A 25,734-nucleotide genomic window follows, 5' to 3' on the forward strand; every position below is an offset into this window, starting at 1 on the left:
AAAAAAAAAACTTATCTTCAATACAACTCTATGCTTAAAAGTTACAAGGTACAATCATGACACTGTAATAGACCATAAGAATAATAATCAGGTCTCAACAGCCTAGCAAAAATCTCCAAATAAACTGTTCTCTAATATTCCTGGTTTAGGTAAAGAATTTTAAGATTGGAAAAAAAAAGCAAATGCAGAGACTTTACTTTTATTTAAAGCAACAACTGGCAGATATTGAGCACAGATTTCAAGAAGTGTAAAATTAATTTTGTTGCTCACAGTGAACTGATGTCTTCCTATTAGCATGCTCTAAGAAGCATGTTCAATCTATCAGTATGCTTTTAAAAATATTAACCATACCACTTTCTATATATCAGTGAAAGCACTGTGCGTAAGAAACTAACAACCAGGGAAAAGAAATATTTCATAATCTTACATGTTATCCTTTTAAAGTAAATGAAGGACTACAAAACATGCAAGACTGCCAGCAAAACAGACTGACAGCAATGCCACTGTATAAGGTGTGGATACTGAAAGAGTCTACAAGGCTGAAATATTTTTTTAAAGAAAATATTTTGTACAGTCTCCTTGTCTCCATCCCAGCTACACATTTCAAGAAACTGGAAAACAGTTGCAAGGCCAACAGATCACTGAATAGCGTGGTTTGGGTTGGCCCCAGCACTGTTTTTAAGCTTGCTACTGAGTCACAAACCACAGCCATAGGCACTGGCTGTCTTTCAAAGAGCACACTTAAATAAACTAATCCCCTTGAAACAAAGAAGGTTAACTTACACAAGGCTAAAACTTAAGTGTATTTATATAAGACAAATTATACTTACAATCTAATAAGGTTTACAAGTCCTCTAAATATATCTGCATTCAGGCAGCCTATTCGGTTATTAGTTAAGTCTCTATAAATAGAAAAAAGGAAAAATTGGAACAAGCTGGTTTCTTTCCAAACAACATACAGTCTGCTAACAGAAGCATTTGAACAAAAATTCATGAGTAACAGATTGCACCACATGCATATTTGGTCTTTCTCAGGAAAACCCACAAGGTACTGCTATATGGGTGTCTACACATGCACACAGACAACTTAATCCATCTCTTAACTAATTATAGTTTGTCCATATACAATTCAACAAGTCTAGACTTACCACTAAGTCCCCTTAAAAAGGCTTGGCTTACATCCCTACCTAGCAAATCTTCCTATTTGTGCAGTATTTATATACGTGTCTGTATAAATATACACATACACAGAGAGTACATCACTTAATTTTTAACATGTCAGAGACCTATACCAGTGCATTTATTATATATATAAGTAAGACCATTTCTATAAATATACTTCAATAAATACTTAAAAGTTATATATTTTTCAGTATGGGTCTTGAATCAAATTACCAAAAATTATTAAAGTAATAAAAATTAAGTTTGCAAGAAATAATGATCCAGAATTGGTCCTTCAGTTTTACTTTTAAGGTTTTCAGAAGTGCAGTTGCCAATATACTTTCCTCTTAAGTGAGCCAGATCAACAAATTAACACATATACTCTAAAAATTTAAGAAAGAAACAGGACAGGGGAGGTAGTACCACAAATCACTAAGACTAAAAAGCTGTAACAATATTACAAATTCTGAAGTGTTTTAAAAAAAGAAAAAAGAAAAAAACCCAATAATGCTGAGTTTTTGTTTTTCAAGTTTGATCCGGTACAGAACTTTTGCAGCCAAAGCATAAATCTCCCAAAAATATGTTAATGGGAATGTTGGCAAAACCTTAAAGCAGCATTAATAGTGCTGTAACCTCAGTGTAGTATTAATAGCAAGGGACTCTATGTTCCACTGTGACCTTTGAAAAATAAAAATCCCAAGTTTAACATTCAACAAAACAAGACTTGATGGAATCAAGGCTCTGAACAAACATCCACCCAGTGAGGTTTCAAGCCACTCAAGTACAAAAAAAAAGGAATAATACAAGCAACTGTCAGAACAAGAGAGGCTGCCAAGCCACAAGCAGCGGATGTTCTTCAGTCATAAGGCTGAAAGCAGACTTTGTTTTATACATGCGTCTGATATAAGAAACATGTATGTTTACAAAAATTCAGAATTTTAGAAGCATATAATCTACTTAGGGAGGAGGGAAACAGAAATATACATAGCTTATTTAGCAAGTTTGTAAAAGCAGAAAAAACAAGTTGTAACAGAACACATAGGAGTGTAACTTGTTAGGTAGAAACAACTCGTAACAGAACACTAAGAACACAGTTGCTAGGTGAAGGCCATAAAGGTAAGCTATATATTGTGAAAACTCAGCAAAGCAAGACTCAAGTATTGTAGAAAACCGATAAAGCAGAACCTTTCACTTAAGGAGCCAGCAAAAATCAGGCTCCTGGTTTTGGCCAGGACAAACTGACCAGAGAGTTAGCCAAACCTCCTCTGCGCCTGCCCAGAAATGAGGTCAAAAAGCAGCACCTGAGGAAGGCCTCTTACTTCACCCAAGAAGGCCCCTGCCCACGACCACCAGAAGGCACCACAGAAAACTAATTATAGTATGAAGCGCAAAGAGGTGGGGAATGGGCAGGGAATGGGTGGGCAGGGAGATATGAGCTTGTGGGATCAATTTGTAGCTAAACTGGAACCTGTCTCACCAGGTACACAGGTATGGTGAAAATATCCCCCATGCATCCCAGCTAGAAATAAAACATACCTGCTTTACAATTTTAATTGCAAAGTCCTTATACTGCAACACATGTATATATTAGACAGCATATATATATATTTTTTTTTTCAACTTTTAATATATAATAACTTTGCTATCTAAACTTCCAGAAGTTAAGACTTAGTCTCTCTGAGAAGTTTTTTATTTGTTTTGTTTAAACTGACTAGCTAGATATACTACTTACAGTCTTTTCAAAGATGAAAGCCCCAGAAAAGCTCCTGGATCTATGGTACTAATAAGATTGTTCTTAAGATCCCTGTGGAGAAAAATTAAGACAAAGCATTTACCATAAAATACACTTTAAAAGAGAGATATTTGTAAAGATACATGTAACTTGTCTCAATTTGCTTGAGAATCTCAAAAAAAAAACCCCACCCAAACCAAACCGCCCCCTCCTCCCCACAAAGAACCCAAAACCAAACAAACCACCCCACCAAAAAACTCAGAACAAAACACCAAATAAAAAAACCCAACACCACATTTTTACTTTCTCAAACATAGCATCCTTCAAAATTGGAAAAATCTATATTTTAGCTACAAGGAGGAACAGAAACAGCACATGTATTCCATTAAACATTCTATCAGTTCATATCAGGTGAAATAATATAGCTTCAAAGGTACTTTGCCACAGCGTGAACAGTTTACAGCTATGCAGGGTGAGACACCTGTTTATTACACAGCATGGTACTGTCTAGCACATGCTGTCTTCTATAGCCAATTTTCAATACTTCAGTAGTGCCCAACATCTACCAAAAAAAGCAAAACATGATCTTAAAAATACACTGAAGACCCAACACTGAAATTTTCCACTTGTGTTGCTGGCACAATAGCAAAGCCCTCTTTGAAAATCCCAAATACAGCTGCTGAAAAAAGATTTAGAAGTTTGCTCTGAAATTAAGTTTCCAGAGACTGTAATGAGAAACATAAAGTAATGATTAAATTAAACTGCTTTATTAATTGTACAAGTGATATAGGAGTTTTAACTCCTAACTTGAGATATTCTGCAGATACAGCTTAATTTCAAAGGTCACAGAAAGCAGCTGATAGCACCTATACAGTTTTGAACAAACTTTATCACCGCATGAATGCTAAAATTAATTCCACCGTCCTAGTCACACTAGATTTTTACTACTATCTGAAACTTCACAGGCACTTATTACTATATGTAAAGTTTCTCTCTCCTTGGTCATATCCAAACATTCTAAATTTGAAAAGTAGTATTTTCATTCAAAAGCAGTGATTAAATTTGCAATGTAGATGACGAAAAGATCTACACCTACCACAACATTAATAATTCTGCTTGAACGAGAACAGTACAACAGGATTACATCTACCATCATACAGATATACATGAGTAAAAACAGAATTCATCCCCAGATTTCACAACAGCATTTCCTGCAGACAGATTAACAAATCATGGTACAACAGACAGTGTCATGGCACACAGATCACGCTTGAATGCTCTACCTAAACATTTGAAATACCTGAAATACGTTAAATTCACCTTGCAGTAAATTAATTTTCATATACACACTTCTCTTAACTTTATTTTCTTCCCTTGCTATGGCGGCAGGAACTGCCAAGTACTTCTACTGCAGTAGTACCAGGAGCCTGAAGAACTGGCTCTTTCAGACATATAAACACCCTGGTATACCAGACCATGGCAAATCTGAGACTAATAAAAGGTATTCATCACTCATTTACCATCAATCTTTGAAGTAGGGAAGAAAAATTACACTTACTGTTCATATTTCAAATTTTTATTTAAAATCATGTAACTCCCACTTAAAACCTCACTGTTGAAACCACTGAGGGAGAAAAACCTTCACAACATGCCTTGGAAATCCTTCACAACATGCCTTGGAAATCCACTAGTCTAGACTATCAGGGATCTTTGCTTTCACTCCATAAATTCCAAGAGTACTCCCTGATACACCACTTTCATAAATCCATTGCAATGGATTCATATCAATGAACGTCCAATGTGTTAAGACTTTTCTCAGCCTGCAGCTACAACAGATGGGGAGTCGCTATTTGGTTGGGTTTTTTACCCTTCACAGTGGCAGTCCTTGGGTAGGCACTAGCTGTACATAAATCTACCAAAAAGTATTTGCAGAGGAAATCTGTGAAACAAAAGAGATACCAAAAGATCTCAAAATTGACAGTGCAGACATGTCTAGCAGCTCTTCAGAAACAGTGAAAGATATTAATGCAACACAGGCTTGCAGCCTATGCAAGCAGGATTGCAGCATGTAGGACAGTCTTTAAATGAAGAAATTACAGCGGTGGTTAAACCAACAGACTTGTATTTCTCACATAAAAGGGAGGTGGGGGAGACAACCTTACTAGAAAGTTGTGTTTGGCTTTAATGTTTTTGCTGGTTTTAACACCAATGAATACACTTATATTAACCATATTTTAGCTTTAGCAAGAGGAAATTAATCATTTCAGATGTTGATTTTTCTTTGGCAGAGCTCAACCAACAAGATACATCTATAGATACATATTTGTCCAAATGGAAGAAAATGTCTCCAAAAGAAATGCAAAAAATTATTTGAGTTAGTGTAATATAAAAGATGCTACCTTAACTTTATCTTCCACCATCAAGAATCCTTCTAAAAACCAAAACAAGGAAAACAAATAAAAAACCCCCAAACAAAAAAACCATGCCCCCCACCCCCCAAAACACAACCAACCAACCAACCACAAAAAGCCAAACAAAAAACTCTACCCCCACAACAACTCAAATCACTAGCCAGGCAGGAGAGCAATCTTACACTGAGAATCTCTGAAAAGATTCTTAATTTTCTCCTAAATCTAAACACACTGTAAATAAGGGTACCCCATATTCATCAGTGAAGGCCACTAACAGATGTTAGGATAGTAGAAAAACGTAGGTTTCAAGAGATGTATCGAGGTCAGCCATGTACACCAAATTCTGGCTCAAATTACAACTAAATCAGATGAACTGCCCCTCTGTTACATCCAATAAAGGCCCGAAAACCTCACAAGATGCAGATTTCACCATCACACAACTCTGTTTAATCACTCTCATGACAGAAGTTCCTGTTGTGCCAAATTGGAACAGCCCTTTATTAAAGCCAATAAGTCAACAAATAGCAACTTAACAACGAAATTTTTTTTTATGCCTTATGTTCTTGTTGAGATGTAAAAAGTATGTTAGTAAAAGATTACTTCTATTTAAAGATGGTTTGCTATGCAAAAAAACCCTTTTAATTTTATTATAGTTTGTAATGAAACATTTCAGTAGCCAGTTATCTATGATTTAAAAGTGCATGTATACATACTTGAAAATTTACTGCTTTCTGTCTCAGCACAATGAAGACTCTTAATTATTAATAAAGCATCCTGCAGTCACAAACTATGCCTATACAAACATACTGACATGTGTACATTATTAAGTTTTCTTACCTACCACTGGATAAATTATCTTTACTTCCTTAACACTACTTGAAAGTAAATGTTAGACAGCAAACATATTAGCTACCATAAACTCTTCCTATTTGAAATGCTTTTTCAAGAGGGAAATGAAGAAAGAGCACAAAGTAAGAAATTACAGAAATAGTAATTTCTGTAATAGTAACAGTTATACATTACACACATTACAAAGAGAGCCTATCCTTTCTTTGGCTCTCTGTGGTGTACATTTTTGGTGGGCAAATCAAACAAATGCTTATGACCGAGTTTTTACATTTCCCAGTACCACCCAATGGGTCAGGCTGAAAGGGACTACAGTGGGTCATTTGATGCAACCTCCTTGCCACATGCATCATCCCAGAGCACATGGAATAGGATTGCATCCTGATAGTTCTTGAGTATCTCCAGCGTGAGAGACTCCGGGGAAAGCAGTTCTATCTCCTGTCACCTGCACAGTAAAGAAGTTCTTCTTCATGTGCAGGTGGAACTTCTGTGATCAGTTTCTGACTGTTGCATCTTGTCCTGTTGCTTGGCACCACTGAGCAGAGCCTGGCTCCATCCTCCTGCCACCCTCCCTTCAGGCACTGACAGACATTGATGAGCTCCCCTCCCAGTTGTTTCTTCTCAAGGCTGAACAGGCCCAGCTCCCCCAGCCTGTCATCATAGCAGAGATGCTCCAGTCCCTTAATTTTTGACCCTCTCCTATGGACCTGCTCCAGGAGCTCCATGTCTCTCTTGTACTGAGGAGCCCAGAACTGGACAAAGAACTCCACATGATCTTCATTAGGGCTGAGTAGAGGGGCAGGATCACCTCTCTCAACCTGCTGTCAGTGCCCTCCCTAATGCACCCCAGGGTACCATTAGTCCTCCTGGCCACAAGGGCACTGCTGATTCGTGGACATCTTGTTGTCCACCAGGAGCCCAGGTCTTTCTCTGCAGAGCTGCTTTGCAGCAGGTCAGTGCCAGCCTGTGCTGGTGCCTGGGGCTACTCTTCCCCTGCTGCAAGATCCTTTGCACTTGCTTGCCTTTGTTGAATTTCAAATTAATATGAAAACATAATGGAGATGAAAATACTTAGCATCTTTTTATACAGACACTTTTATTACCACCTAAGACATTTGTTAAAATTTTTGACCTGATTACTCTGATTTGCATACTTTTTTCCTGTAAGAATAGATGTAGACATAGCATAGTCATTTTCTACTCTTATTAACATACATTTCACTTTCCAGTAAAATTAAACTTCTATTTTGGTAAATTTATCACTCTCTTTACAAAATAAGGCATTAGCAAATTCACATTATCATAAATTAATACATCTGTAAATATTATTATTTATTAAAACTATGTTTTATTATGTCTACCTGGGGCCACCATTTTTAATGCACTTTCTCATTGTTTTATTTGTTGCTTGTATGCCCCAAAACTATATCCCTTTCAATAGTAACATAAAAGAATTATCTGATGCAGATGAGGCCAAGTGATAACAAGTCTGAGTAAAATGATAACCTAAAGTACAACAAGTTGCCAGTTACAAACACCATGTCCCCCAAATTTACCAGAAAAATTAATACAATGACAGAAACTATTAAAAAATATCTACATTTTCATTAAAATTTTCAAGAACTGAACAGGACAAAAAAGGTTAGTATGTTAACAGATGAATTAGAAAGTTGTCAGTATTGATTAAAATTAAATCAATTATTATGCAGATACATGTTCCTGACATATTCCTCTGATTTACTGTTCTAAAGGCTTTATTTAAATATATCACAGAATCACTAGGTTGGAAGAGACCTTCAAGATCACCAAGTCCAGCCCAGCCCTAACACTTCAACTAAACCATGGCACCGAGTGCCACGTCCAGTCTTTTTTTAACCACATCCCAGGATGGTGACTCCACCACCTCCCCAGGCAGGCCATTCCAGTACTAACACATACATAATCTCTACCTGAAAACCACTACAGTGAAATGGCAAATGTTTTTCCTATCAAGTGTAACATCACAAGGAATGAACAAACATGCATACAGACTCTCTCCCCTAGTAAGCAGTAAAGTGACAATCATACTGTCTGAATTAACTATTTAAATACTGAGAATTTATTTCTGTTATCTTCATTTCATCTCTTAAATTAAATGTGATGAAAGGAACTTATATACAAAGCACTAAACACTCATAAGGAAACAAAGGGAAGTATGAGTAGTAAGGCAAAATAAAAATAAGCAAAAAATGTCAAAAAATGCAACTTTCAAGGCGTGAAAGTTTTCACAATGAACATCAGGAAAATAATTTTTAACTACTTAACATAATGTCAATGTTTAAAATAGTTACTGTGACTTTCAACTGTTTTTCCTTTTACAATTGATTATCTATTTAAGTCTGAAAAACTATTTTCATTACAATAGTAGTTTCTGTCCAAGGTCATAAAACATTTAAAGAGGAAAAATTTACTGTGGTTAAATAACCATGGCTTTTAAACAAGTCTTGCATGTACAAAAGGAAAAAAAAAATATTATCATTAATATTTAGTGTAGCACACTTGTTATCCCTCCATTTATAATGAAGACACCAGGCCATTATTAATCTTTTGTTGATGCATTAACTTCTACAATAGTGCACAATAAAGAATGTTCTCATTCTGATGAGACTACCACACCCTCTAAAACACTGCTATCACAGCTCACTTTAAATGCTCAAAACTTGATGCCAGCCTTGCTGCTTTCTTTTCTCATGACAGAAGACATTAAAATAACCTAAAAAACCCTTACGAATGACAGGGGTTAAATGGAAGAAAGCTGCATTCTTATGATTTTAAAGAAAATTAGGATTTGGATTCATGAAGAAAACTTAAATCATTATCTCAAATTAACTAGAGTTTCAAGTATTTCCTGTCTGAAAATTATAATGAGTTTCAACAAATAACAACCATCAGCAGATGCCTTTATTACCTAATCAAATGCCATCACTGCTGATAACCTTGCTTCTTTGGCACAGCAACTTACTTCTACAATAAAGCTCATCTGCCAGTGAAAAGATGCTTTCTTCTGGTACGTGGGAGAGGGAATGGTAGAAGTGTTTGAATTTATTTAGGCCAGGTGACTGGGACTGGAGTTTTAGAGGAAGAATGAAATACTTTTAATTCCCTGAAGCCAAAAGTCATTTGGAACTCTTCCTAGATGCTGTGAGATGATTATGAAACTGGCTACTTTCCCAGTCAAATGGCCTAGAAAAATCCTTATCTCTGAAGTTTATGCTTGCTCCCAGGTAGATCAACCTGCCAATCCAGACCTTCTACCAGCTGGAAAAAGGCTGACTGTAAGAGAAGCTACAATGCTGCTTCTTATCTCATAGGCAATGTATCATCTGTAAAGAAAGTGAAAACAGGAAGCAAAAGATATCCAAGGAGTTACTCCCATCAGACTCACTCCCATCCCCCTGTACCTCTGGCATATACCAAAGCTGTGAAGTAAGCAGTAAAACTCTCAAAGTAACTGTCAACAACAAATCTTTAATAAATCCAGTCTCTCTTAGGGGCTCTAATACATATGCTTCTCCTACAAATATAGTTTGCAACTGTTCAATAAATGGTTTGACACTTAAGAAATTAAAGAAGTAATTTTCTTTACAACATAGTGTTTGCATAATGAAAAAACCAACAAAGCAAATCCAGCTATCATAGCATTCTAGTAAAATTCCCACTGAAACTGGCCTTTCACCTGCAGGTGAGACTATCCCTTTTTTGCTATTATGTGCCATTCATACTATTGTATAATTAATTCACTCATATTAAGAGAACACAGCTCTGTTAACTCCGAACAGCTATGTTAACTCTTCAATCACAAAAAAATACATCAAAATAAAGAACAGATCCCTTATTTAAGACATTCTGTTCTGAAAATTATTACTGAAACAAACAGTATATCACTTGAATTTAAAGTGAAAATAGCTTTCCAAGAAGTACTTACAATCTTTCAAGAAGGTGTAATCCAGAGAAGGAACCATTCTTCAACTCTGTTATTTTATTGTTACTCAAAATCCTGTAAACAAAACCAATCAAGAACAAATATTATAAGTCTAGTAAATTATTTTTTTTTGCTACAGCTTACACTTTTTTTGTAACTCTTTTGTTTAACAGCCTGTGTATCACACTGCAATGCCTAGCTCATTGTCTTGAGGTGTATATAACAGTACTGCTTAAATATTATGAAGGAGAAAAAGAAGTTTTTGTATGTCATCTGTTTTAAGTACCATGCAAGCTTACACATATAACATCTGAAAGGAAGTACACCCAACTAGGATCATGCTAATAAGACCCAGAAGTGGTGTAGTAGAAATTAAGCATTAAAGAACAAACTAGTACATTAAACATTCTTGTCTTTTGTGCCCATTTTGATTTTCCAAACCAAGCAGCATGTTGCCTGCTCCCCACTTCCTCTGCTCCCCTTTTAAGTCACACACACATGCATGCACTTCTCCCAGACTGTACTACCTTTCCCAGCCATCATTCACACACTCATCCTATTCTTCAATGCAATCTTCTTAAAACATCTGCAAATAAGCCCAGCAAGCACTCATCTAAGAGCCTTTCTTCTCCTAAAGCACAACACAACCACAAATTCCTTCCTCCTTTGAAATAACTGGATCAGGCCTATCTTGCCAAGCGCCCTATCCTCCAATCACAGCCATCTGCACAGATCACAGCAGATGCTAATTATCCTCAAGGTAGGAAATTCTTTGTATGGCTGATATTTCCTTATTTAGAAGGACCTGCTTTCTAAACAACCACATAGCTCTCTGTTGGACAAAAAACCAAACCAAAACAAAATAGCCTATTTTCCTTTTGAATCATGTCAAATTTTGGCATCTGCAATACTCCTTACAAAAGGGTTCACAGTACAACTCTCCAACCCATAAAAAATACTTCATTTCACTTGTTTTGAAAAACACCTCCTACCAGCTTTATTTAATATTCCCCACTTCTAAAAAGTGAAACACACAGCAATCCATCCACTTACCCTCTTTTTACTATGTGCAATTATGTACAAAACTAGATGTCTTTTTTCTATTAGTAAAATACATGTTGTACTTAATTATTCTTTACAGAAAAGCCATTTGTGCCACCTTAATAATTTCTAAGTTCTTTCCAGCTTTATTACACTAAAAAAATTGTGAGGTAAGACTACCAGACCTGAAATAGTATGCAACACACAGACAAGTCACAAATCTACATACCGGAATAATGATGTTCTGTTTCCTACAATTCCCCTAGCAATTCCTAACATATAATCTGCCTTTATCACTTGTGCTAAGAATCTAAGATTTCTAGTCAGCTCAATGTCCATCATCTTATATAAGACAGCAGTGGTTTTGTCCCCAATAAACGTTTCAATTTTTTACAGTATGCTGCTGCTGCCTTTTTATAGCCCACTTACTTTCACAAACTTCTTCCAAAATTCTTCACTTTATCCTCATCCTTATTACATCAATCAACTCACTAAACTATGTCAACCCCTTACTCACACTGTTTTACAGGTCATTAGGAAATAAGTTGTGCATTACAGTTCTCTATGACTCCACTCCACTGAGAAGAATTTATTTCCACACCCTCTTCTTATCCTTTAGCAAGTCAGCTGCTCATCTGATGATCCTCCATTTAAGACTGACGTACTTTTTTCATCAAATGCCTTTGGCAAGGGATAGACACACCTTTTAGAAAAGCATGTTTCATTATAACAGCTGGATCAACCTTGTAAATATTTTGCTGACTCTGAAGAACACCAAAGGACTGTGGGGAAGAGCTTCTCATTTCAGAAATATAAATTTTCCACGGTACGTTTATCTTTATCCAGGTATCCAATATATTTATTATAAGTTCTACTGATTTTTGAACACAAACATCAGACTTGGAACCATGCGAGTGGTGATGAACTCTTAAAAATGAGCATTTGCTATCCTCCAGTCCTCAAAAATCATGTTCATTCTAAGCAAGACTTCAGAAATTTCATTCCCAAGTTCTTCTAAAAGCTCTTCAGTCACACAACCTTGTCCTGGAAATTATTCACCATCAGATTGTTCCACAACTTCTGCTACAGTCACTTCAATTTCAGACAGATCCTCTATCAAATTCATCCTTCATATCCAACACGTCCCCACACTTCTTCACTTACACCAATTACATCTTCAGGCTGGATAACTACTTCTGCACTTAAAGGTGCCACACTATGAGATTTCTTTCCAGTCCACTACATCTTTCACATGTCCTTTGAAACAGCTATAAACCAAACACACACACATCCCCCTCTTTCCTCCAGTGCATAAAATTTACTAAGTAATGACAAGGATTAATACTTCAAAACACACAATGAATAAGATAAAACTAAAATGCAGATAAAACTAAAATACAGATAATAAGATAAAAACTAAAATTTTCGTAGCAATCTACGAAAACAGCATCATTTTGATACAATTCTCTATTACACTACATAATTTTCTCCTCCAGGTTTCTCAAAGATTACCTCAAGTCTCTGTAGTTTGGACAAACACAGAGCAAGCATTTTTTATCAAAAATTCTGGCTCTGACTCAATCTCTCTCTCTTATCTCACATACACAATGTCAAGACAGCTGAACAAACTGTTTGAAAATCCTTTCATTTCCAGCCTGATGGTAAGAAGGTTTGAAAATTCTTGAAGTTAACCTTAAATCATTCAACAAAGGTAACATGTTCTGATGCTAAAATGAAGAGATTCCATTCCTTCTTCTCATCTTCCAACCATACCATATATTTCTGCAGCTCATCTCAACACATCCTTGGTGCCCATTGCCCCACAAGATGCAAATGTTAAATTACACATTTATCTAGGACAACTCCCAGGAGATTCATTTATATGTCAAATACACAAGTGTGATCAACCTAGTATCCTACACAGTCAGATAATACCAGATAAAGACTGATCACAGGAAGGGTGGAAATGAAGAAGGGGAAAAAATACTTAAAATTATACTGAAAAATTGCTATTGTATTGCTATAAGGCCTGTAACATCTACTAGAGTGTCAGTGAGGAGCATTTGCTCTTGTGAAAACATAGTTCTGTAGTCCAATACATTGAGCTACCTCACAGGAAGAAACTAAGGAAAATTTTCCCTTGCCTGCAGCTGTTCATCATAAACTAGATGAACAAAAGAAACAGTGCTGGTTTTAAAAACACATGTAAAAACCAAGGAAGCCCAGGTACTCTTAAAAAATGTACGTGTATTTCAACGACTCTTTCCATCAAGAATGGCACAACATTTAACACAAAACCACTAGGTACATTTGCAAAAGTGCAAGTTTGGTGGTAATAATAACAATCATCATCTACAAATTGGAATGCCCACAAAACTAACAAAATTTTACCTGAAGCATTAAAATTACACATCATAAAGTCTTTGAAATGACCCCTTCTACTCAAAGAGAAAAAGGTTTCAACCTAAATAAAGTATTATTTGTAAAAATGGAAGGTACTGGATACATTCACAAGTAAACCAAATCAAGTACAGCTCTACTTCAACATCCTTCCTGATCTCAGAAATGTATGCATGAAGAAAAATAGTAATAATATATAAAGAAGCAAATGAAGGAGCTTATTAAAATCATTAATAGTTAATGCAAACTGAACATAAGGCATAGCAGCAGCAGCAAGAAAAAAATGCATACCAACTCCAAACTTCAGGAGAAATGAAGGGAAAAAAACCCATGATGTTCACAAGCAAACACTGATCTAAGTCAACACAAGCAAGCAAATTACAATCCTTGGTAGCACAGAAATTAACTTGTATTTTAGTTACAATTTACTTCATCTAAAGATTTACTGATATGCCTGTGTTTTTTCCAGAAAAATAAGTTGTTCACAATGGAGCTGGAACCACTTCAAAAGTAGCTATAACTGACTCAACTAAATCTAAACTAAATAAAAATAACAGCTCTGTAAGAAAAAAAAAAGTTTTCTGACATTGCCTATAAAATAACAGGCCTAACGTAGATGCTTTTGAATATCTGGGTACAAGGTAAATTTCTCTCTTGAGTGTGATTTACAAATTACAGTCAGACTGACTAAGTACTTTCTCTGCAGAGGCTGTTAGTTGTTCAACCATAAAGTTTAGTACAATAAATGATAGATTTTACAACACTCCATATAACTTAAAACACTTCATCATCCAAAAATGTTGTGTAATCTTAAAAAAAATGCAGTTTAAAACTTGCTATTAATATATAGTCTATACATTATTTGAAGTATTAAGAGATGTGGCACAAGAAGACAAAACGTAATAAAGCATCCACCTCGAAGTAGATGTTTTATAGTCACTTTCACAGTTTCTGTGCACTAATGTACAATGAAATGATGGACTATTATGTATCACTTAGGCAGAGGATATTATTTGTGATCAATAATAATTCTAAGTTACTAGTTTAAGACTGTAATTTTTCCAAAGAGGCAAGTAATTCTGAAATATGCTAACTTTTCCATGATTAAGAAGTCTAAAGAGAAAACAGTAGAGAGCTACCATTGAGATGAGAGCTGCACTCATCCTCATCTTATTCAACTCTTTAACAAATGACTTTGAAACATAAATGAAGATTCATTTACTGAAGATTCACAAAGGGGTTTCCACAGCCCAACATCACTGTTGCTCCATATTTCCTATGAGCTCCATATGACATTTTTGTTTTCTTTTCTTTTAAATAATCAACAACACCTGATTGGAACAAACACATTCTGCTTGTCCAACACTTATACATCAGAAAATAAAATGTGAAACTAATGCAGGCAATGATAGTTCCTGTGTTAAAAAAAACATGGTCATGGGAATTAACACAAAAAAACCCTGGAAGAACAAGCAGCTGAAAAGTAGGTTCTAGAAAGAATTATGGACATCTCAAGTCACCTTAAAAGACAGCACTGCCCTCATCCTCTGAGCCAAAGATCTGAGAGACCAAGAGGTAATCTGAAACAATGTACCTCAAGAAAAGAAATGTACCAAACCCCTCAAACCCCCTCAACTCTCCCTAGCTTTTCACCTATTCCAAGAACATTGCTGAAATGTTTCTTTGTTGAATATAGCTTGGATCAAAAGCCCATTTTCCATTTTCCTCCATAAACTGGCAGACAACTTTGGCAAAACTGCAAAGAAACTCAACTATGACTATTAACCTACTGGCGAGACCTTTAGCAGTAGATGCTCAGCATGAAAAACATAAATGCAGTCAAATCCAAAGTCTGTTATTCATACTATGAGGAATTTTAGCAATAGGTACCAAAGATGATGTACTAACTTTCCTTTCTCATACAGAGGGGGAACAAAATCACAGCCGGATCCATTTTTATCATTAGAATGCACTAAGTAGAAAAAGTTTTGTTCTGTGAAACCATTTTGGCTTGTCAGCTATAAAACAACTATCAGTAGACAGCAGTCAACTAGACAGTAATTTAAAATGCATCTCCTAACATCGCACATGAATCCTAATCCAGAGGATATTATTAAAACACACACACATCCATTAACACTATTACCGAATAGTCAAAATGGCCACCAAGAAGCCGGTATGAAGCCTGGGCAACAGTGTAACTGTTAGCTGAACACTGAAATAGCTTCCAAAACACATTTTTTAAAAGACACAAATGGAAAGCCAGGAAATAGATAATAAATCAGATCAATTCATGGTGACTGCATACTCTAAGAACTGGGAAAGTGGCCACCAGCAAGAGTCAGATTAAAATAGCCATCTGCAAACGACCAAGAAAAATGCTTTCTGCTGGAAGTCATGAAAATGGAAAAAGAAAGACCTTTCTCAGAGTTTATCTTGGACAAACTGTGATTTAACAAGGATATAAACCCAGTATTTTTCAAGTTAGTATTTCGCCTTCTAGTGAATTACTGGTGTCAAAGCAAAAGAAACCTTGAAACCTAGATGGAATAGAACACAAACAGTACTTGCTTAAAAGTAACTCTGAAATGAAAGCACTCCACAAGCTTTATACAGAGAAAGATCTATTAATAATTCCAAAACTCTAACAAAAGGAGACAGTATTTTCCAATTCAATAAAAAACATTATAATTAAGGAAGCTTAGCAATGAAACATTTGCAATATAGAAGTTTGCAACAGATAAAAGATTTCCTGCAATATTTCATTATTATGCATATTAAATGATATTAAAACTGTAAACTAAACCTCTCAGAAGTAATGAAATCACAGAATTAAAACTGTGTCTACTTATACTGCTCCATTTTTAACTGGTAATGTGCTGAATTTATATAATGTAATGAGGAAACTTTATTTTTCCTACATAATCCCCGGATCATTCAAGCAGCGATGCTCACTATGCAGTGCTATTAAAGAATTTTTTTCTTGATATTCAGTATGCAACAACACTTTATTTATTGCTTTCCATTAGAAACAAACTGTTCTTAAGGACAGAAATTATTTTTAGTGAAATACAGTGCCAATCACTGGAGCAACACAGCAAGTTTTCTATGCAAAAGTACCAAATAAAAATCACCTTAGAAAAGGACAGAACAGAGGGGCAAAACAGAATGCGAGAACGAGCAGCAGCATTGCTGAAAATCATACTAATTTCAAAATGAACTCTTGTGAAATTACAAATATACCAACCAAATTTTGCTTTTTTTCTTATACTTATGCCAGGTTGAAAAGCCTACCAAGAAGAAAATTCAGAGGACACAGCTACACCCTATTTCTTCCAACATTAACTTGTGTTGCCATTTCTAAAGCAAATACAAAGCACTGGAAGTCTAACCCTTGTGACCACTTCATTCTAGATAGCTTTCTCCAAGTTCTCTCCCCACTGGTCAGATCTGTAGCATCTGCATTGTTTTAAGATACCATGATCAACTGTTTCTGTAATAACTGTCTTGCTTTACTAACTTCTGCTCCCTCCTGATTTTCCCACTTAGCCAACAGCTGTATACTTTTTAGTATTACCACTGATTTACAGTTCAGTGCAAGTTTACCTGACCCCCAAAAAATCCATACATACATGCAAGAAAATAACTTGCTTCACACAAGACACCACACATGGATGCCCTGCCAGCCACTTCTAACTTTAGCTGCTATAGCCAATAAATTAATAAATTCTGTGTCATATCACAGTAGTACTAATTAGATCATAGACTGTCACACCCAGTCTCACATGTATTGACATTTCCTACCAGGTGTACCTGCTCTCTATGAAAGTGCTTTGTCTAGACACGTTAACAAGCACTTCCTGTCAGCCGCTGGCACACAAAGATACATTTACAAAAATTTATATCCTAATCCTACAGAAGTAAACAGTTTTTGGATAGCTTAGCTCCCTGAACTGACTAGGCATGGAGCCAGACAAATGCAGTCAGGGAGGGGAGGGAAAAAACCCACAAACATCCGCACAGCAACAGACTGGGAGGCGAAGGTCTGAACACACCAGCTCCAGTTTAGGCTACGGTTTTACCGACAGCTGGATGCTGATGCAACATTCCCCACACAGAGTGGGAGATCTTCTCTCCTCAGCCCTTGCATCTCATCATCCCTGTGTCAGAAGCAGAAGAGAAGGTTGAAGAGGATCTGCAGCACACAGCCATAAATCAGTCACTGCAAACCACAGAAACAGCAATGAGCCAATCAGCACACAAATTAATTTGAGAATTGCTTAAAATTCCTGTTTACACCAGGGTCTGTTATCCCAAAACAACAGTCCGAGTATTGGAATAAGTTGTCTGGAACGACTGGCAGGACGCTTTTAGAAACCCAAGAGTAAATTGCAAAAACTCTGTCTGATACTCAGTTTCAAGGTAAACATACTCTGTAACAACATGAGAAGCTAATATGCAGCTCTTGTATCTGACAGAAACAGCTCAGGTGGAAACAGAACATCATGTGGACAGCATCAGAACTTTCCTGGACTGTGTTTTATACCACTACCACTCCTTATAGGACCCATATTTTCTTACTGGCATAGAGATGTCAAACATGTCTAGTGATTTTGGGAATAGCTGCTGAATTTCCAACAATGTTGCTGATCTCACATCAAGCCAGTTTGCTCAGCCTCAGTACCTTATTTGCTCTGCCTTCAATATCTCTTAAGTTTTCTGGTTTCCCACCTCCGTAACTGACACATCCATTCAGAGAAACCCACACTTCCATCCCAACTCCCAGCAAGAGCCTCCACTTCTTAATACAATCTTTCTGCATTTACTCACTCTAGACTCTAACCTCCCTGCCCCCACCTCAAAGCACCTTTCCCTAGATTGAAGTGACATAGCAGAGGGCACAGACTGTACTTTTAAACAAAACACCTAAAGACAGCACAGCCCTCAGCCTCACAGAGTCTGGATGAATCCTAGAACACACTGTCCATTGCAGAATGAACTGTGGAATTAAGCTGCCTATCTCTTAAATGTCTTTAATCAGTCTGCATCCATTATGTTGGGGTGTCTTCCCTCCCTCCAAAAAGCTTTTGGTCTGTCTTACCAAAAAGGTCAAGTTCCTACTCCAGAAGTGAAAACTCTGCAGCCCAGCCAAAACTGGCTGACCAGCCTGGATCACACACAACCAAAGCAGGTAGTCTGCTCCCTGGGGACCCAAAAGCTCTGCACTGCAGTGCCCTGGCATCTGCCTGGAGATCTGTGGGACAGAGCTGTCCCCAACACTGGACATGGCCTGCGGCAGTGCACAAGGATCAGCCACAACACAGCGATCCAAGTAAACAGTCATTAGTACTGGATATGATCTCTAGCACTCTACAGCAACAATGCATTGCAGTTTTCACTGCTAAACACCCAAACAGTGAATACAAGGGGGAAATTAAATTCTCAGCTGTTTACTAGGTAAAGACTAGAGACATTTAATATATTATACAAATTTTTTAAAATAAATTTAGAATTCATTATTTATCTAACTACAGAAAGCAAAACTCACAAAAACATACTTTATGTGACTGACATTCTTAAACATTTATTATCACTGATGAAAAGACATGCTCAACTGTTTTTAATCTTCATGGATTAAAGAAGTAGAAAAAATGCATTTAAACTGAACAGATTAAAAATTATAGACTGTAATGGTGAAGATAAACTATATAAGGTAGTAATGACAAATCCATGAACCTGCAACATATCTGGCCCATGCAAAGTACATATGGGAACCATTAAATTCTGAAAAATCTAAACTTGCAGCTCCATAGTTGTTTTAAATTACAAAAATAACCTCTGAAACATGAGCAAACTGCAAGCATAGAGACATAAAAACTTATTCATTCTTCATCACTGGAGCACAAATTCTAGTTCAATTATTTTACTCTTGGCATTAAATAAAAACAAAAAACTCAGTATTTTGCAGTTCTGAAGCAAACCCAGAAATACTACTGATCAAAAAAAGACAACAAAATAAGACAGTATTAATTTGTGAAGATTCAAATCTGTCCTCTTGAGGCTAGAAACAGCATAACACATTCAACATTTAATAGTCACTTTGGGGCTAACTGAAGGGCTAATGAACACATGAACAGCATTGCTTAAATGGACATCTACTTAAGAACAAAGGTATTGGGCAATTTTACATTAATATGGTAGCTCTGAGAATTAAAAAAAAGTTCCACTACAAAAACTTCAATTTGCTCTCCAGACTTATGCAGAACTTAGCTCTGTCCTTCTCCTTTATTTTCAACTCAACAGGAACCAATGCACAGCTCTGATGCAAAACCTGAGCCCCAGGCTTGTAACAACAGTCACAGTTGTATCTGTGGTACAGAAGCCATATTTCTAATTATCTCATGTATTTAATCAAAAGTAAAATAATCTCATTGAGAAAGGCACATAAAAGAATTTTATAATTTTTATACAGAAGAGTATTTTTTATTAAAAAGAAATATGAATCATTAATCAATATAATAATTGAATACAAGATTGCATGAAAATTATTGCCAGTTATAAAACCACCATGTATGTTAAAGTCATTACTGCAGCACTTCATGAAATAGGAAAACACTATTCAATCTTGACAGTGTATCCCAGTGGACACATATAAATAAACCATGCAACATAATGTCTTCCAAAGCTGAATAATTTTTCAGATAGAACTAAGTTTGCAATTTAGAAGAAAACACTGGTCATATTGTGACATCAGAATTTTCTTGCAATACTCAAATATATACAGAAGTGTACATAATAAGAGAATACTACACATACTCAATGTCCTACAACAAGCTCACAGCAACAAGTCCATGTTGGAAAAGTACATACAGAAAAGGACAAAACTGGTCATCTTCTCAACAAGGTAAAAGACACACAAAATCTGATAGCAGTGTAGAACACGAGCCTATCAGTAAATTACACACCAAGGATTTTTAGGAGTCAGATGTCACTGACAAAGAGGCATGCCCATGTACTTGTGAATCAGTACATTGTGGCTCCAGTTCTCAAGTACTATCTCTATACTTCCTTGTGTTCATAAGTAAGATGCATTTTGCACAGCCTGTGTATCCACTGGTCAAAGAAAATTTTAAGTTTTAATGGGGTTTATTAGTACCTTGTACCTTCAAAAATGTTATCACTGCCCAAATTATTAGTATTGGGCACTTTAGCAGTCCAAAATTGAGTATTCCAAAAAAAAAACCCCAAACTCCAATCAATAGCTATCAAGAGTACCATCAAGTTAGTAAATAGAAATGTACTTCAAAGAGACAAACTTCCACAGAAGACATTTACATTACATGACTCAGACACAATATAATCACACATTGCAATACAAATGGCTTCTTGCAATATCAGTGACCTTTTGCTTTGAAACTTTTGAAATTTAAATTTGTGTCATAAATAGAAAAATTGCACAGATATTTGGAAGTCCAAGTAAGTATGCATATGAGCTTCTTAATGGATGTAGTTTAATGTGATTTTATTTAAGAGCTGGATGACAACTCTAACATTTTAAGATATTTCCTAACAGCAATCCTGTTAAGAGTATCTTTGAAAAGCTCTGAACATTAACCCAGGCAAATGCTCTGGCTTGTAAATTGTAACACTTTAAGTGCAAACACTGATGCTCCTATGAGGATATGTGCTTAAGCAAAGCTGTTTGCAGAGCAGTAAGCCTCCTGATCCAGAAATGCAACTCTTTACTGAGTACATACGCTTTTCCTTTGTTTATTTAGATTCCTCTTCTAATAACATATGTAACAGGTAAATAATAATCACAACAAATAATAAATTTCACGGGCTCATCTTCAGTGGACTTACACATTCTCTCCCAAAAAACAAAGTAATGGCTAATAGCCAATAAGTTCAAACAAGTATCCACCACCATCATTTGAATTTGCACCAAGAAACACAACAGCAACAGACATTTTACCTCAGGCTTCTATTACAAGAGTACAGTGCATTCCTCACTTGAATGTGCAACATGGCAATGGCTTCAATATCTACTGAAATAAAGAGCATGGCAGACAAACCAGCTACATTCACCCTGTTTTGGTATATTCAATCCAAAAGCATCTCATCTGTCTGCTTAACCTACAAACATCAAAGCAATCGATGGTGTACATACACCCTTCATGTACATACACCCTTCATTTGCATCCAAATCAGTTGTTATTATATAATGCTAAGAAAAAAGTCTCTTCCTTAGCTATAAATGAACTTGAATTCACCTTGGAATCTGACCTAAGTGCCCCATAAAGTAACAGCTAGTTTACCTAGATTGTAAAGGAAAACCAATTTACAGTACTGCCAGAAATCTTACACATTATTTACTCTCCCATAAACACGGTTCCATACTTTAATAGTCCTCTTCCCGTGTCTGCCTTTCTTCCTCAATCATGAAACAACCATGTCTGCTTTTCTTCCTTAGTCATGAAACAAACTTACTTCATCTCTCACAGTTGAAATCAAATTTGGATTTTTTTTTCTGAATTGTCACTGAAGAGTCTCATCATACTGACTTAAATTACTGGGACAATGACATGTTTTGTGGCAAACACAAATTAACTGACCTTGTCCAACCTGTATCATCATTAACCACTAACTACAATGGTGTGCAAGAATGCAGGAACCTGGCCAGCATCCTCAGATGCTACTCGCTTATCCTAATTTCCACTATTTCTCACTTATTTTCTCACTTTCTAGAGACTACTGTCCTCAAAAGTATTCCACAGGAAAAAAGAAATGGTAAATGCTAAAGGCACAGTAGCTAATCTGCTGAAAATCTAAGAACCTGACTTGTGATAAGGAAGAAATCAGTATTTCCAAATTGCATATAATCACTTCATTTGCATCATTCCCAACTCATTCAAAAACCAAGAAGTTACATAAAGCTATATAGGTCATTGTATTTAAAACTGGTTTGTGCAAAATAGAGTCAACACAAAAGAAAATTAACTGAATTAAAATGCAGCTGATATACACAAAAGTGATCTATTTTCAGCTACATATCTGCAGTGATCCAATAATCCAAAAAGATCTAATAGAAGTAGTACTTATCTTAATAGATGAATCCCACCAGAATCAAGATAACTCAGGGCAGTTTGACTCTAATCAGAAAACTGTTCACCAAGTGCTGCAATTTTAAGTATCAGCTTGAAGAAAAAACCATCATTTTTGGCAAAAGATTAGGTAACAATCCAGGCACTACTAATCAACATGTCAGTGAAGTGGCATTTGGTGACAAACCCCACACATCACCAACACTTTCAATCTAGGTTAACATGGATTGGTAATATAAAAACAAAAACACGACAAAACAAAACCTCTGAGAGAATGGAAAGCCATGCCTCAAGAGTCAACAAACATGCAAGATTCTGAACCTGAACACAACAGCTAGGTTTGGGAAAATGAGGTAATTGGTTTTATAATCCTTGCTTTATATTTAAGCAAAATTTCGAAGTGTATGTTCATTAAATTGTATCAACACAGTTATGATATTTCCTACAAACAACAATGAAAAAATGACATTGTTTCTTGCTATGTCTACTAAAAAGTTCAAATCAGAAACATATTTTAGAAGTTGTTATGAACTTCAAAGGCTGGTTAATTGAAAGCTACTAATTAGTGTATGAAGATATGCTCTAGATATTGAAGGAGTATGAAAATCAAGATGAAAGATGAACCATTCTTCCAAATTCTTCTGTCACTACAATGATGAACAAAGATCCACTCACAGCAAGGCTGCTGCGTTTGGTATCTGCTTGTCTTTCACAGCAATCATAGCTGTGATTCAAGTTTTTTGAACCAAAAGAACCCCACAGTGAAATTCAGCATATCAACCATACTAACATCTACTTATATCAAAATTTTTATGGATAATACCATAATCACAACATTTAATGAACTGCAAAGCATTTGAGGCTAACAAAGACTAAAAGAGATTTGCTGATCAAACTATTGTCACTTCTACTTTTTGCCTTGTTTCCTACTTCAGAAACTTCAAGTAGGAACCTCTATAATCATTTCTCACAAGTAATTTAGAAATATTGCTTGAACCTTTGCAGACTTTCAAGTAAGAACAACTATTTGACCCTTATTTAGCTGCCATTTTTTGCCTTCCCTTTTCTCAGAGGTCCAGGTCCATGCATCTGCTGGGTTCACACCTCACTGAGACTTCTGGAAGAACACCATTCCTTGGTGTTTCAGTGCTGTCAGTGTTCACAAAAGCAGCAGATTGCTATTGTCATGACAGCACACTCCGTACTTTTTAAATGTCAGGTTACTGGTAGATCTTTCAAACCTGCGATTTCCAGTTAAGTAGATAAATACGTTAAACTAGACCCCATATTTCCGTTCCTTTTCACTGACTTTCTTGCACACTACTTGGTTGCACTTGAGTCTTCCCACGGCAGCACAGGCACAACAAGCCTCTCTAAAGAAAGGGCAAGGGTTTCACTTTTGGGACCACCCAAGGATGAGATCCAGTGCTGAGCGATCTTACCCAAGCCAGAGGGACTGGACCAGCTGATCTGGAGATCTCCCTTCCAGTTCAAACCATTCTATGAACTTCTTTGCTAGAGTCATGTCCCAGGAAGGAAAACAACTGGCAAAGCCTCTCTTTACACGTGCACACTTACGTCTCAAGTAAGTGGCAACATATTTTTTACTTTGGATTAAGTTGCATATCCTGTTTGAAACTTGTTATTCAAATAGATAAGCAGGAATTGCCTCCGCACAAAAACAGCCCGCCTGCCGAGGGATGAAGGAGGGAGAGCTGGGGATGCTGTTCCGCGGGGTGAGCGCCACGGGACGGTGCCTCCCCACCGGTGAATTACGGGACACTTCGCCCCCTTCAAAAATGACCACCCCGGGAAACTACCGGAAAACATGGAACGTACATCCGCTCCCGGGGCTTTCTCCAGCAGTAGAGGCGGACCTACGCTCCCAGTCCCCCCCAGCTCACCCCATTTTACCTCAGACCGGGGCTCCCTCTCCCCCTGCGCCCCGTCCACGTCGCACCGAGGCTGCCCACCCCCCACGCGGGGACGGTACTCACAGGGTGACCGTCCGGTTGGGCAGCGCCTCGGGAGGCAGGACCTGAGCGAGCTCCAGGTTGCTACAAACTACCTTCACCTCCGCCGGGCCGCCGGCCGCCGCTTTGCCGGCGCTCTTGGGACGCCCGTCGTACTTGCAGCCCGGAGGCAGCGCGGCTCCGCCGCCGCCCAGCACCGCCAGCAGCAGCAGCGCGGGCACGAGCCGCGCCGGGCGGCCGAGAGCGCGGCGGCCCGATGCGCCGCGGTGGCAGCCGTGGCCCCGCGCATGCGCGGCGGTGGGCGGGGGCCGCTGCCAGGGGCGCCTGGCCGGGGGCGTCTGTGTGGCGGTGGTGCCCTCATGGGCAGAGCTTGTGCGGTCTCGCTTGCTGCAGCCCGGTGGGGCCCTGTGACTCCCCGTGAGGCCTATCCTCCTCCCTAAAGCTTTGGTTTTCTTCTCCTCTGCTTCCATGACTTGGCTCTTGCCCTTCTGCTCCAGTTCCTTAGTCTTAAAAGGAGGATTGTTGCTGTTCTTGCATTATGGAGGAAAGGTAATCCCCTGCCTAGCTGCTGATGGCTTCAAAATTCATAACGCCAAGTAAATAGTACTTAAAAACATTTTTCCTCAAATTTGCCCCGTAGATGAGGTAACCAGTTGTTCCCACGTGACAGCCAAAAGTTATTTGAGTATCATTTATCTCAACTATAAAAAAAACCCCAAACACACAGACACACAAAATCCCACCTACCTGCAATGTGTGTTTTCATGGCACACTTGAAACTCCTTTCCGGAGTGTAATTAGGTCATGCTCTCACATTTCGCTGGAGTCAGGACAGCCAGGCGCGAACGCTTTTGTGCCAATGACAGCTGAAACTCTCAGTATGTTCTTTGCCTGTGGTAGGTGTGAGGATAATAAAATAACTGTTATCTAACAATCAAATTACAAGTGGCAGGACCTACTTTAAAAATTGTAAGACAGGTTTTGCAGAACCCAAAGGAAGTTCTGATAACTAACCAAGAACTCACAGTGCCCCATCCTTTGAGAAGAGAACTGGCAAAGGACACCCTGCAAACTACCTGCTATTACACAGAAACGTCATTTTAGA

The 25,734-nt window shown here is 37.3% G+C and overlaps 1 protein-coding gene across 2 annotated transcripts in view; it reads right to left on the minus strand.

Annotated features, from left to right (window-relative positions):
- Nucleotides 1-25,400, minus strand: part of ADGRA3 (adhesion G protein-coupled receptor A3) — a 54,424-nt gene extending 29,024 nt beyond the window's left edge. The window contains exons 1-4 of one of the 2 annotated variants that reach the window (XM_041458173.1): nt 25,377-25,400; nt 10,115-10,186; nt 2,894-2,965; nt 831-902 (exon numbers count right to left, since the gene is read on the minus strand). The gene's annotated coding sequence lies outside the window, so the exon portion shown is untranslated. Of the gene's footprint in view, nt 1-830; nt 903-2,893; nt 2,966-10,114; nt 10,187-24,653; nt 24,873-25,376 lie in introns of those variants that run through there. The other variant, XM_041458164.1, reaches the window with a different exon arrangement.
- Between the last annotated feature and the right edge of the window lie 334 nt (nt 25,401-25,734).

The sequence above is a fragment of the Pyrgilauda ruficollis genome, unplaced genomic scaffold (genome assembly GCF_017590135.1).
Source record: "Pyrgilauda ruficollis isolate IOZ18807 unplaced genomic scaffold, ASM1759013v1 scaffold1, whole genome shotgun sequence".
Classification (NCBI taxonomy): domain Eukaryota; kingdom Metazoa; phylum Chordata; class Aves; order Passeriformes; family Passeridae; genus Pyrgilauda; species Pyrgilauda ruficollis.